The following is a 12,123-nucleotide window of genomic DNA, read 5'->3' as shown; positions in this document are numbered from 1 at the left end:
AAGGTGTCTGAAAGTTCAAGCATTGACGTATATACTAATAATTAACATATATGCCAACTGATTGGGCATGAGTGACGTATGTAATATTCTAATTGGTTAAATGCATACCTGTCAATTGATTGGCTCTTATATTTCTATGCTTTGTTTTAAGTTTCATATATAAGTTTAAACACGGAAGAATAAATTCAGTTCATTCTGAGATACTACTTTGTGTCTGTCTGCCATTCCTTTGTGTCTCAGGTGAACTCCGGATCCGAGGTAATTTTTGGTCGATGCCAGGGGCTGACGGAAGTCAGTGCAGAAGGGAACAAGATTCACATTCCTTTCAATAATACTACACAAACATTAGATGTTGCCATGGTTTAATTGCACATAACATGTAAACATTCACAGTGCAGGGAGGAAAAAGTATGTGAGTCCCTAGCTTAATGACTTCTCCCAGAGCTAATTGGAGTCAGGAGTGAGCCAACCTTGACTCCAATCAGTGTGATGATATTGGATGTGTTGCTGACAGCTGTCCTGCCCTTAAAAAACACACACCTGTTTTGGGTTTATTGGTTTCAAGAAGCACTGTCTGATGTGAACCATGCCTCGCAGAAAAGAGCTCTCAGAAGACCTACGATCAAGAATTGTTGACTTGCATGAAGCTGGAAAGGGTTACAAAAGTATCTCCAAAAGGCTTGATGTTCATGTGTCCACGGTAAGACAGACGGTCTACAAATGGAGAAAGTTTAGCACTGTTGCTACTCTCCCTAGGCGTGGTCGTCCTGTAAAAATGACTGCAAGAGCACAGCGCAGAATGCTGCATGAGGTAAAGAAGAATCCCAGAGTGTCAGCTAAAGACCTACAGAAATCTCTGGCACATGCTAACATTTTTGTTGACACATCTACAATAAGGAAAACATGAAACAAGAATGGAGTACATGGGAGGACACCACGGAGGAAGCCATTGCTGTCCAAAAAGAATATTGCAGCACGTTTGAAGTTTGCAAAAGAGCACCTGGATGTTCCACAGCACTACTGGCAAAATATACTGTGGACAGATGACACCAAGATTGAGTTGTTTGGGAAGAACACACAACACTGTGTGGTGAAAAAAAGGCCCAGCACACCAACATCAAAACCTCATCCCCACTGTAAAACATGGCGGAGGGAGCATCATGGTTTGGGGCTGCTTTGCTGCCTCAGGGCCTAGATGGATTGTTGTCATTGATGGGAAAATGAATTCCAGAGTTTATCAAGACATTTTGCAGGAAAACGTACGACCATCTGTCCACCAACTGAAGCTCCGCAGAGGATGGGTGATGCAACAGGACAATGACCCAAAGCATACAAGTCATTCAACAAAACAATGGCTGCAACAGCACAGAATACGCCTTTTGGAGTGGCCCAGTCAGAGTCCTGACCTCAACCCGATTGAAATGCTGTGGCATGACCTTAAGAGAGCGATTCACAAGAGACATCCCAAGAATATTGCTACACTGAAACAGTTTTGTGAAGAGGAGTGGTCCAAAATGACTCCAGATCGTTGTGCAGGTCTGATCTACAACTACAGGAAACGTTTGGTTGAGGTTATTGCTGCCAAAAGGAGGGTCAACCAGTTATTAAGTCCAAAGGTTCACATACTTTTTCCTCCCCGCACTGTGAATGTTTACATGGTATGTGTAATTAAACCATGGCAACATCTAATGTTTGTGTAGTATTATGTTCAGCAGACTGTGTTCTTCTATTGTTGTGACTTAGATAACGTTCAGAGCACATTTTATGCCCAATTCATGCAAAACTCCACGTAATCCCAAGGGGTTCACATACTTTTTCTTGCAACTGTATACAAAAAGCATTCTTAGAATTCATAAACATAGTTTGGCAGAAATAGCGCAGAACACTGACATTCAACGCTCTCCATAAGCTGATCTTCTGACCTCTTTGACGGCTTATATACCCCTCGGGCTCTCCCATTGCTTTGCCCCCCCGCATCGGCGGGTGGGCAGGATTACAATCGTGGAACGATACAGAGAAAATTAGCAAGCCCCTGCGTAAGGTTGACATGCTAACCCATGAAGCGGTCCCAAATTTTTTCCTCAAACAACCTTCCTTCAATTCAATGCTTTGGATTTCTTGCTTTCTTTCTTTCTTTTTTTTTTTTTTTACTCTTAGCATCAACTATTTTAAAAAATAAAAATTACAAGCTGCGGCTTACGGTTAGAGCGCAACTGAAAGCTGCACGTGCCCTAGCGGCTTCTCCCACCAACCTTCTCTGAAGAAGAGCAGCACGCCTATGGGCATCCCACTGCCCCGTTAGTCTATGGGGGCGCTCCATTCTCTCACTCCTTCTCTTGGCTCCCCTTTCTTTCCCAATGCCTTTCTATACGGCCAGCTCTGGGAAAGCTCCCCCGGCACTCAAGGTGAGGATGCCAAAGTGCGCCCCTCCCCCGAGCCCCTTCATTCGGGAAAACAAAAAGGCAGCAAATGCCATAAGCGCTCTCTTACACCCTGAGCCCCCGCTCACATCAAAACCAATTTCAAAATTGGGTGACCTGCTGACACCAATGCCTATGCAAATCGCACCAAAAGCTCTGCTGCGTGCACTACTTTAGAAGTCGGCGCGGCTCCGACAAAGCCGGAACCGCACCCGTACGACCGCTCTAATAGCGGACAATAGGGTGCGACTTGGCCTACAGTTTTACAAGTCGCAGGCCAAGTTGCACCTGACGTGACCGGGGTGTAAGGGGCATGCCAGCGTGTGCGTTCTCATAGCGCACGTCTAGGACAGACCACTCGTTTCAATAGGCTTCCCTAGGTGAATAGATCGATTTTAAAACCACAGAGATACATAAATCAATCAAAGTGAGTTGAAAATAATATAGCAAAAAAACAAAACCAATGTACCTCAGACACGGCCGATGACAGATCTGAGTACCGGCCCCGTTGCTGGTACCATGTGACCTGCTGTGACCAATCACAGCAGGTCACATGACAGTTGTACACCATGGATGGCTTCATGCATGCCATCCATTGTCTACTAGTGTCTAGCTGTGAATCGTCACAGCGATCACATGCACATGTCATGTGATGAGCCGTGGCCAGATCACAGCTGAGCACAAAAAAAAAAAAAAAAAAAAAAACAAACCCCTGAATGAATCGATGTCATTCAGGTAAATGCTTGCTTATAGCAAAGGAAGTCTTTGCTATAAGCAAATTGTGTAAGAAAAGAAAAAAAAAAAAACTGATCACTTCCCCAAAGTAGTACAATGTTACTGTGGTAACATTGTACTACTTTGGTCATAGGGAAATATGAAAAGAAAATCTTGAAGAAAAAGAAAAAAAATGTAATAAAAAATGAACAATAATAAAAAAAAAGTAAAAAAAATGATTTTTTTTTTTTTTTTTTTTTTCCATACTGTCACCAGTCAGTGTCCCTGATCACCGCTATGCCAGTGATAGGATGACGCTGTACTGCACTGGTGACAGTATGTAAAAAAAAATAATTGTGACAATCATTTTTTTCATTTTCTGAAAAATTCGGACAAAAAAAATACAACTTCAAAAAACTCGCCATGCCTCTTATGAAATCCGTCGTACTGTCTACTTTACAAAAAGGGGTCATTTGGGGAATATCTGTACTGTTCTGACATTCTTGGGCCTCAAGAAATTAGATTGGCTGTCACTACTTCAGGATTGATCAATATTCAGACCTATACCAGAGTTTGTGAACTCTATCACTTTCCTACAAACTAAAAAATACATCCTAATTTGGGTTATTTTCACCAAAGACATGTAGCAGAATACATCTCGGCCTAAATTTATGAAGAACCATTACGGATTTGCGAACTTTTATAACAGAAACAAAGAAAACCGTGTTTTGTTTTTAAATTTTCGGTCTTTTTTGGTTAATTTAGCCAAAAATAAAAACCCCAGCGGTGATTAAATACCACCAAAAGAAAGCTCTAGTTGTGTGAAGAAAACGATGAAATGTTTGTTTGGGTACAATGTTGTATGACCGAGCGAATTGTCATTGAAATTGTGAGAGCGCTGAAACCTGAAAAATGGCCTGGGCAGGAAGGGGGTAAAAGTGCCCGGCATGGAAATGGTTCATCGATACGAGAAAATCAAAAAGAGCCGCCTAGCGGAGGATGGTTTCCATCCAACGACCTCTGGGCCAGCTCTGGGAAAGGTCCCCTGGCACTCAAGGTGAGGATGCCAAAAGTGCGCCCCTCCCCCGAGCTCCTTCATTCGGGAAAACAAAAAGGGAACCAGGGAACAAATGCCATAAGCGCTCGCTTACACCCTGAGCCCCCGCTCACACCCAAAACAATTTCAAAATCGGGCGACCTGCTGACACCAATGCCTATGCAAACCGCACCAAAAGCTCTGCTGCGTGCACTACTTTAGAGGTCGGCGCGGCTCCGACAAAGCCGGAACCGCACCCATAGGACCGCTGTAATAGCGGACAATAGGGTGCGACTTGGCCTACAGTTTTACAAGTCGCAGGCCAAGTTGCACCTGACGTGACCGGGGTGTAAGGGGCATGCCAGCGTGTGCGTTCTCATAGCGCACGTCTAGGACAGACCACTCGTTTCAATAGGCTTCCCTAGGTGAATAGATCGATTTTAAAACCACAGAGATACATAAATCAATCAAAGTGAGTTGAAAATAATATAGCAAAAAAACAAAACCAATGTACCTCGGACACGGCCGATGACAGATCTGAGTACCGGCCCCGTTGCTGGTACCATGTGACCTGCTGTGACCAATCACAGCAGGTCACATGACAGTTGTACACCATGGATGGCTTCATGCATGCCATCCATTGTCTACTAGTGTCTAGCTGTGAATCGTCACAGCGATCACATGCACATGTCATGTGATGAGCCGTGGCCAGATCACAGCTGAGCACAAAAAAAAAAAAAAAAAAAAAAACAAACCCCTGAATGAATCGATGTCATTCAGGTAAATGCTTGCTTATAGCAAAGGAAGTCTTTGCTATAAGCAAATTGTGTAAGAAAAGAAAAAAAAAAAACTGATCACTTCCCCAAAGTAGTACAATGTTACTGTGGTAACATTGTACTACTTTGGTCATAGGGAAATATGAAAAGAAAATCTTGAAGAAAAAGAAAAAAAATGTAATAAAAAATGAACAATAATAAAAAAAAAGTAAAAAAAATGATTTTTTTTTTTTTTTTTTTTCTTTCCATACTGTCACCAGTCAGTGTCCCTGATCACCGCTATGCCAGTGATAGGATGACGCTGTACTGCACTGGTGACAGTATGTAAAAAAAAATAATTGTGACAATCATTTTTTTCATTTTCTGAAAAATTCGGACAAAAAAAATACAACTTCAAAAAACTCGCCATGCCTCTTATGAAATCCGTCGTACTGTCTACTTTACAAAAAGGGGTCATTTGGGGAATATCTGTACTGTTCTGACATTCTTGGGCCTCAAGAAATTAGATTGGCTGTCACTACTTCAGGATTGATCAATATTCAGACCTATACCAGAGTTTGTGAACTCTATCACTTTCCTACAAACTAAAAAATACATCCTAATTTGGGTTATTTTCACCAAAGACATGTAGCAGAATACATCTCGGCCTAAATTTATGAAGAACCATTACGGATTTGCGAACTTTTATAACAGAAACAAAGAAAACCGTGTTTTGTTTTTAAATTTTCGGTCTTTTTTGGTTAATTTAGCCAAAAATAAAAACCCCAGCGGTGATTAAATACCACCAAAAGAAAGCTCTAGTTGTGTGAAGAAAACGATGAAATGTTTGTTTGGGTACAATGTTGTATGACCGAGCGAATTGTCATTGAAATTGTGAGAGCGCTGAAACCTGAAAAATGGCCTGGGCAGGAAGGGGGTAAAAGTGCCCGGCATGGAAATGGTTCATCGATACGAGAAAATCAAAAAGAGCCGCCTAGCGGAGGATGGTTTCCATCCAACGACCTCTGGGCCAGCTCTGGGAAAGGTCCCCTGGCACTCAAGGTGAGGATGCCAAAAGTGCGCCCCTCCCCCGAGCTCCTTCATTCGGGAAAACAAAAAGGGAACCAGGGAACAAATGCCATAAGCGCTCGCTTACACCCTGAGCCCCCGCTCACACCCAAAACCATTTCAAAATCGGGCGACCTGCTGACACCAATGCCTATGCAAACCGCACCAAAAGCTCTGCTGCGTGCACTACTTTAGAGGTCGGCGCGGCTCCGACAAAGCCGGAACCGCACCCATAGGACCGCTGTAATAGCGGACAATAGGGTGCGACTTGGCCTACAGTTTTGCAAGTCGCAGGCCAAGTTGCACCTGACGTGACCGGGGTGTAAGGGGCATGCCAGCGTGTGCGTTCTCGTAGCGCACCTCTAGGACAGACCACTCGTTTCAATAGGCTTCCCTAGGTGGATAGATGGCGCAGGCACCATTTTTAAAACCACAGAGATACATCAATCAATCAAAGTGAGTTGAAAATAATATAGCAAAAAAACAAAACCAATGGACTAAAATGGCTCTTTAATAATTACCAGGAAATCCAAATCCAAAATAGCCGCCTAGCAGAGGATGGTTTGGATCCAACCACCTCTGCTTTATGGGCCCAGCAAGGCATGGTGGGCGTGGCCTGCCTGCCTTCCCACAATGCCTCCTGGCAGAGCTGCTCACTTGCATGCGGTGTCCTGCTTAACAATAGCCTGTGTGCTCCTCATTTTCTTCAGTAAAATCAACTTTTCAACTGACAGACATTATTGATCACATTGATTATGATTATACAAAAAGCATTCTTAGAATTCATAAACATAGTTTGGCAGAAATAGCGCAGAACACTGACATTCAATGCTCTCCATAAGCTGATCTTCTGACCTCTTTGACGGCTTATATACCCCTCGGGCTCTCCCATTGCTTTGCCCCCCCCGCATCGGCGGGTGGGCAGGATTACAATCATGGAACGATACAGAGAAAATTAGCAAGCCCCTGCGTAAGGTTGACATGCTAACCCATGAAGCGGTCCCAAATTTTTTCCTCAAACAACCTTCCTTCAATTCAATGCTTTGGATTTCTTGCTTTCTTTCTTTCTTTTTTTTTTTTTTTACTCTTAGCATCAACTATTTTAAAAAATAAAAATTACAAGCTGCGGCTTACGGTTAGAGCGCAACTGAAAGCTGCACGTGCCCTAGCGGCTTCTCCCACCAACCTTCTCTGAAGAAGAGCAGCACGCCTATGGGCATCCCACTGCCCCGTTAGTCTATGGGGGCGCTCCATTCTCTCACTCCTTCTCTTGGCTCCCCTTTCTTTCCCAATGCCTTTCTATACGGCCAGCTCTGGGAAAGCTCCCCCGGCACTCAAGGTGAGGATGCCAAAGTGCGCCCCTCCCCCGAGCCCCTTCATTCGGGAAAACAAAAAGGCAGCAAATGCCATAAGCGCTCTCTTACACCCTGAGCCCCCGCTCACATCAAAACCAATTTCAAAATTGGGTGACCTGCTGACACCAATGCCTATGCAAATCGCACCAAAAGCTCTGCTGCGTGCACTACTTTAGAAGTCGGCGCGGCTCCGACAAAGCCGGAACCGCACCCGTACGACCGCTCTAATAGCGGACAATAGGGTGCGACTTGGCCTACAGTTTTACAAGTCGCAGGCCAAGTTGCACCTGACGTGACCGGGGTGTAAGGGGCATGCCAGCGTGTGCGTTCTCATAGCGCACGTCTAGGACAGACCACTCGTTTCAATAGGCTTCCCTAGGTGAATAGATCGATTTTAAAACCACAGAGATACATAAATCAATCAAAGTGAGTTGAAAATAATATAGCAAAAAAACAAAACCAATGTACCTCAGACACGGCCGATGACAGATCTGAGTACCGGCCCCGTTGCTGGTACCATGTGACCTGCTGTGACCAATCACAGCAGGTCACATGACAGTTGTACACCATGGATGGCTTCATGCATGCCATCCATTGTCTACTAGTGTCTAGCTGTGAATCGTCACAGCGATCACATGCACATGTCATGTGATGAGCCGTGGCCAGATCACAGCTGAGCACAAAAAAAAAAAAAAAAAAAAAAACAAACCCCTGAATGAATCGATGTCATTCAGGTAAATGCTTGCTTATAGCAAAGGAAGTCTTTGCTATAAGCAAATTGTGTAAGAAAAGAAAAAAAAAAAAACTGATCACTTCCCCAAAGTAGTACAATGTTACTGTGGTAACATTGTACTACTTTGGTCATAGGGAAATATGAAAAGAAAATCTTGAAGAAAAAGAAAAAAAATGTAATAAAAAATGAACAATAATAAAAAAAAAGTAAAAAAAATGATTTTTTTTTTTTTTTTTTTTTCCATACTGTCACCAGTCAGTGTCCCTGATCACCGCTATGCCAGTGATAGGATGACGCTGTACTGCACTGGTGACAGTATGTAAAAAAAAATAATTGTGACAATCATTTTTTTCATTTTCTGAAAAATTCGGACAAAAAAAATACAACTTCAAAAAACTCGCCATGCCTCTTATGAAATCCGTCGTACTGTCTACTTTACAAAAAGGGGTCATTTGGGGAATATCTGTACTGTTCTGACATTCTTGGGCCTCAAGAAATTAGATTGGCTGTCACTACTTCAGGATTGATCAATATTCAGACCTATACCAGAGTTTGTGAACTCTATCACTTTCCTACAAACTAAAAAATACATCCTAATTTGGGTTATTTTCACCAAAGACATGTAGCAGAATACATCTCGGCCTAAATTTATGAAGAACCATTACGGATTTGCGAACTTTTATAACAGAAACAAAGAAAACCGTGTTTTGTTTTTAAATTTTCGGTCTTTTTTGGTTAATTTAGCCAAAAATAAAAACCCCAGCGGTGATTAAATACCACCAAAAGAAAGCTCTAGTTGTGTGAAGAAAACGATGAAATGTTTGTTTGGGTACAATGTTGTATGACCGAGCGAATTGTCATTGAAATTGTGAGAGCGCTGAAACCTGAAAAATGGCCTGGGCAGGAAGGGGGTAAAAGTGCCCGGCATGGAAATGGTTCATCGATACGAGAAAATCAAAAAGAGCCGTCTAGCGGAGGATGGTTTCCATCCAACGACCTCTGGGCCAGCTCTGGGAAAGGTCCCCTGGCACTCAAGGTGAGGATGCCAAAAGTGCGCCCCTCCCCCGAGCTCCTTCATTCGGGAAAACAAAAAGGGAACCAGGGAACAAATGCCATAAGCGCTCGCTTACACCCTGAGCCCCCGCTCACACCCAAAACAATTTCAAAATCGGGCGACCTGCTGACACCAATGCCTATGCAAACCGCACCAAAAGCTCTGCTGCGTGCACTACTTTAGAGGTCGGCGCGGCTCCGACAAAGCCGGAACCGCACCCATAGGACCGCTGTAATAGCGGACAATAGGGTGCGACTTGGCCTACAGTTTTACAAGTCGCAGGCCAAGTTGCACCTGACGTGACCGGGGTGTAAGGGGCATGCCAGCGTGTGCGTTCTCATAGCGCACGTCTAGGACAGACCACTCGTTTCAATAGGCTTCCCTAGGTGAATAGATCGATTTTAAAACCACAGAGATACATAAATCAATCAAAGTGAGTTGAAAATAATATAGCAAAAAAACAAAACCAATGTACCTCGGACACGGCCGATGACAGATCTGAGTACCGGCCCCGTTGCTGGTACCATGTGACCTGCTGTGACCAATCACAGCAGGTCACATGACAGTTGTACACCATGGATGGCTTCATGCATGCCATCCATTGTCTACTAGTGTCTAGCTGTGAATCGTCACAGCGATCACATGCACATGTCATGTGATGAGCCGTGGCCAGATCACAGCTGAGCACAAAAAAAAAAAAAAAAAAAAAAAAAAAAACAAACCCCTGAATGAATCGATGTCATTCAGGTAAATGCTTGCTTATAGCAAAGGAAGTCTTTGCTATAAGCAAATTGTGTAAGAAAAGAAAAAAAAAAAACTGATCACTTCCCCAAAGTAGTACAATGTTACTGTGGTAACATTGTACTACTTTGGTCATAGGGAAATATGAAAAGAAAATCTTGAAGAAAAAGAAAAAAAATGTAATAAAAAATGAACAATAATAAAAAAAAAGTAAAAAAAATGATTTTTTTTTTTTTTTTTTTTCTTTCCATACTGTCACCAGTCAGTGTCCCTGATCACCGCTATGCCAGTGATAGGATGACGCTGTACTGCACTGGTGACAGTATGTAAAAAAAAATAATTGTGACAATCATTTTTTTCATTTTCTGAAAAATTCGGACAAAAAAAATACAACTTCAAAAAACTCGCCATGCCTCTTATGAAATCCGTCGTACTGTCTACTTTACAAAAAGGGGTCATTTGGGGAATATCTGTACTGTTCTGACATTCTTGGGCCTCAAGAAATTAGATTGGCTGTCACTACTTCAGGATTGATCAATATTCAGACCTATACCAGAGTTTGTGAACTCTATCACTTTCCTACAAACTAAAAAATACATCCTAATTTGGGTTATTTTCACCAAAGACATGTAGCAGAATACATCTCGGCCTAAATTTATGAAGAACCATTACGGATTTGCGAACTTTTATAACAGAAACAAAGAAAACCGTGTTTTGTTTTTAAATTTTCGGTCTTTTTTGGTTAATTTAGCCAAAAATAAAAACCCCAGCGGTGATTAAATACCACCAAAAGAAAGCTCTAGTTGTGTGAAGAAAACGATGAAATGTTTGTTTGGGTACAATGTTGTATGACCGAGCGAATTGTCATTGAAATTGTGAGAGCGCTGAAACCTGAAAAATGGCCTGGGCAGGAAGGGGGTAAAAGTGCCCGGCATGGAAATGGTTCATCGATACGAGAAAATCAAAAAGAGCCGCCTAGCGGAGGATGGTTTCCATCCAACGACCTCTGGGCCAGCTCTGGGAAAGGTCCCCTGGCACTCAAGGTGAGGATGCCAAAAGTGCGCCCCTCCCCCGAGCTCCTTCATTCGGGAAAACAAAAAGGGAACCAGGGAACAAATGCCATAAGCGCTCGCTTACACCCTGAGCCCCCGCTCACACCCAAAACCATTTCAAAATCGGGCGACCTGCTGACACCAATGCCTATGCAAACCGCACCAAAAGCTCTGCTGCGTGCACTACTTTAGAGGTCGGCGCGGCTCCGACAAAGCCGGAACCGCACCCATAGGACCGCTGTAATAGCGGACAATAGGGTGCGACTTGGCCTACAGTTTTGCAAGTCGCAGGCCAAGTTGCACCTGACGTGACCGGGGTGTAAGGGGCATGCCAGCGTGTGCGTTCTCGTAGCGCACCTCTAGGACAGACCACTCGTTTCAATAGGCTTCCCTAGGTGGATAGATGGCGCAGGCACCATTTTTAAAACCACAGAGATACATCAATCAATCAAAGTGAGTTGAAAATAATATAGCAAAAAAACAAAACCAATGGACTAAAATGGCTCTTTAATAATTACCAGGAAATCCAAATCCAAAATAGCCGCCTAGCAGAGGATGGTTTGGATCCAACCACCTCTGCTTTATGGGCCCAGCAAGGCATGGTGGGCGTGGCCTGCCTGCCTTCCCACAATGCCTCCTGGCAGAGCTGCTCACTTGCATGCGGTGTCCTGCTTAACAATAGCCTGTGTGCTCCTCATTTTCTTCAGTAAAATCAACTTTTCAACTGACAGACATTATTGATCACATTGATTATGATTACAGTTGCAAGAAAAAGTATGTGAACCCCTTGGGATTACGTGGAGTTTTGCATGAATTGGGCATAAAATGTGCTCTGAACGTCATCTAAGTCACAACAATAGAAGAACACAGTCTGCTGCACATAATTGAAGGGATTAGCCCCTAAGTTTGATGTTCCACCATCTTGTTTCTCTTAGCCAAAGCCCGTCCATTTTAAGAATCAGCATCCATTTCAAGCCTGTATTTTAAAAGAATTGATTTTCTTGTTTTAAACGGTATTTTGTCAGGAGTTAGGAAGTTCCTCTTTTTTCCTTGTCCAGGTGCAACTTCCCCTTTTTCCCTTAACTAAGCCTAAGACTGAAAGTCTGCGGTGAGCTACATCCTGTTGAAAGTGTATTAATAATTTTAGGCCAACGGTAAAAAGGAACTGTCTGCTTTCTGAAGGTGTCTGAAAGTT

The 12,123-nt window shown here is 43.2% G+C and overlaps 1 protein-coding gene and 2 non-coding genes across 4 annotated transcripts in view; 2 read left to right on the top strand and 1 right to left on the bottom strand.

Moving 5' to 3' along the window:
* The window catches only part of TASP1 (taspase 1), a 663,695-nt gene that overhangs the window by 250,827 nt on the left and 400,745 nt on the right, over nt 1-12,123 (bottom strand). The gene's annotated exons all lie outside the window — the stretch shown is intronic.
* On the top strand, nt 1,971-2,077 carry LOC149451360 (U6 spliceosomal RNA). The gene has a single exon (XR_016315068.1). It is a non-coding gene; the product is annotated as a U6 spliceosomal RNA (small nuclear RNA).
* LOC149451359 (U6 spliceosomal RNA) lies at nt 6,898-7,004 on the top strand. Its single transcript, XR_016315105.1, has one exon. It is a non-coding gene; the product is annotated as a U6 spliceosomal RNA (small nuclear RNA).

This window comes from Staurois parvus, unplaced genomic scaffold (assembly GCF_062004578.1).
Source record: "Staurois parvus isolate SC_StPar_1 unplaced genomic scaffold, SC_StPar_1.0 ptg000543l, whole genome shotgun sequence".
Lineage (NCBI taxonomy): Eukaryota > Metazoa > Chordata > Amphibia > Anura > Ranidae > Staurois > Staurois parvus.
The sequence above is the reverse complement of the archived record's forward strand: the minus strand, read 5'-3'. Positions and strand labels throughout refer to the sequence as shown.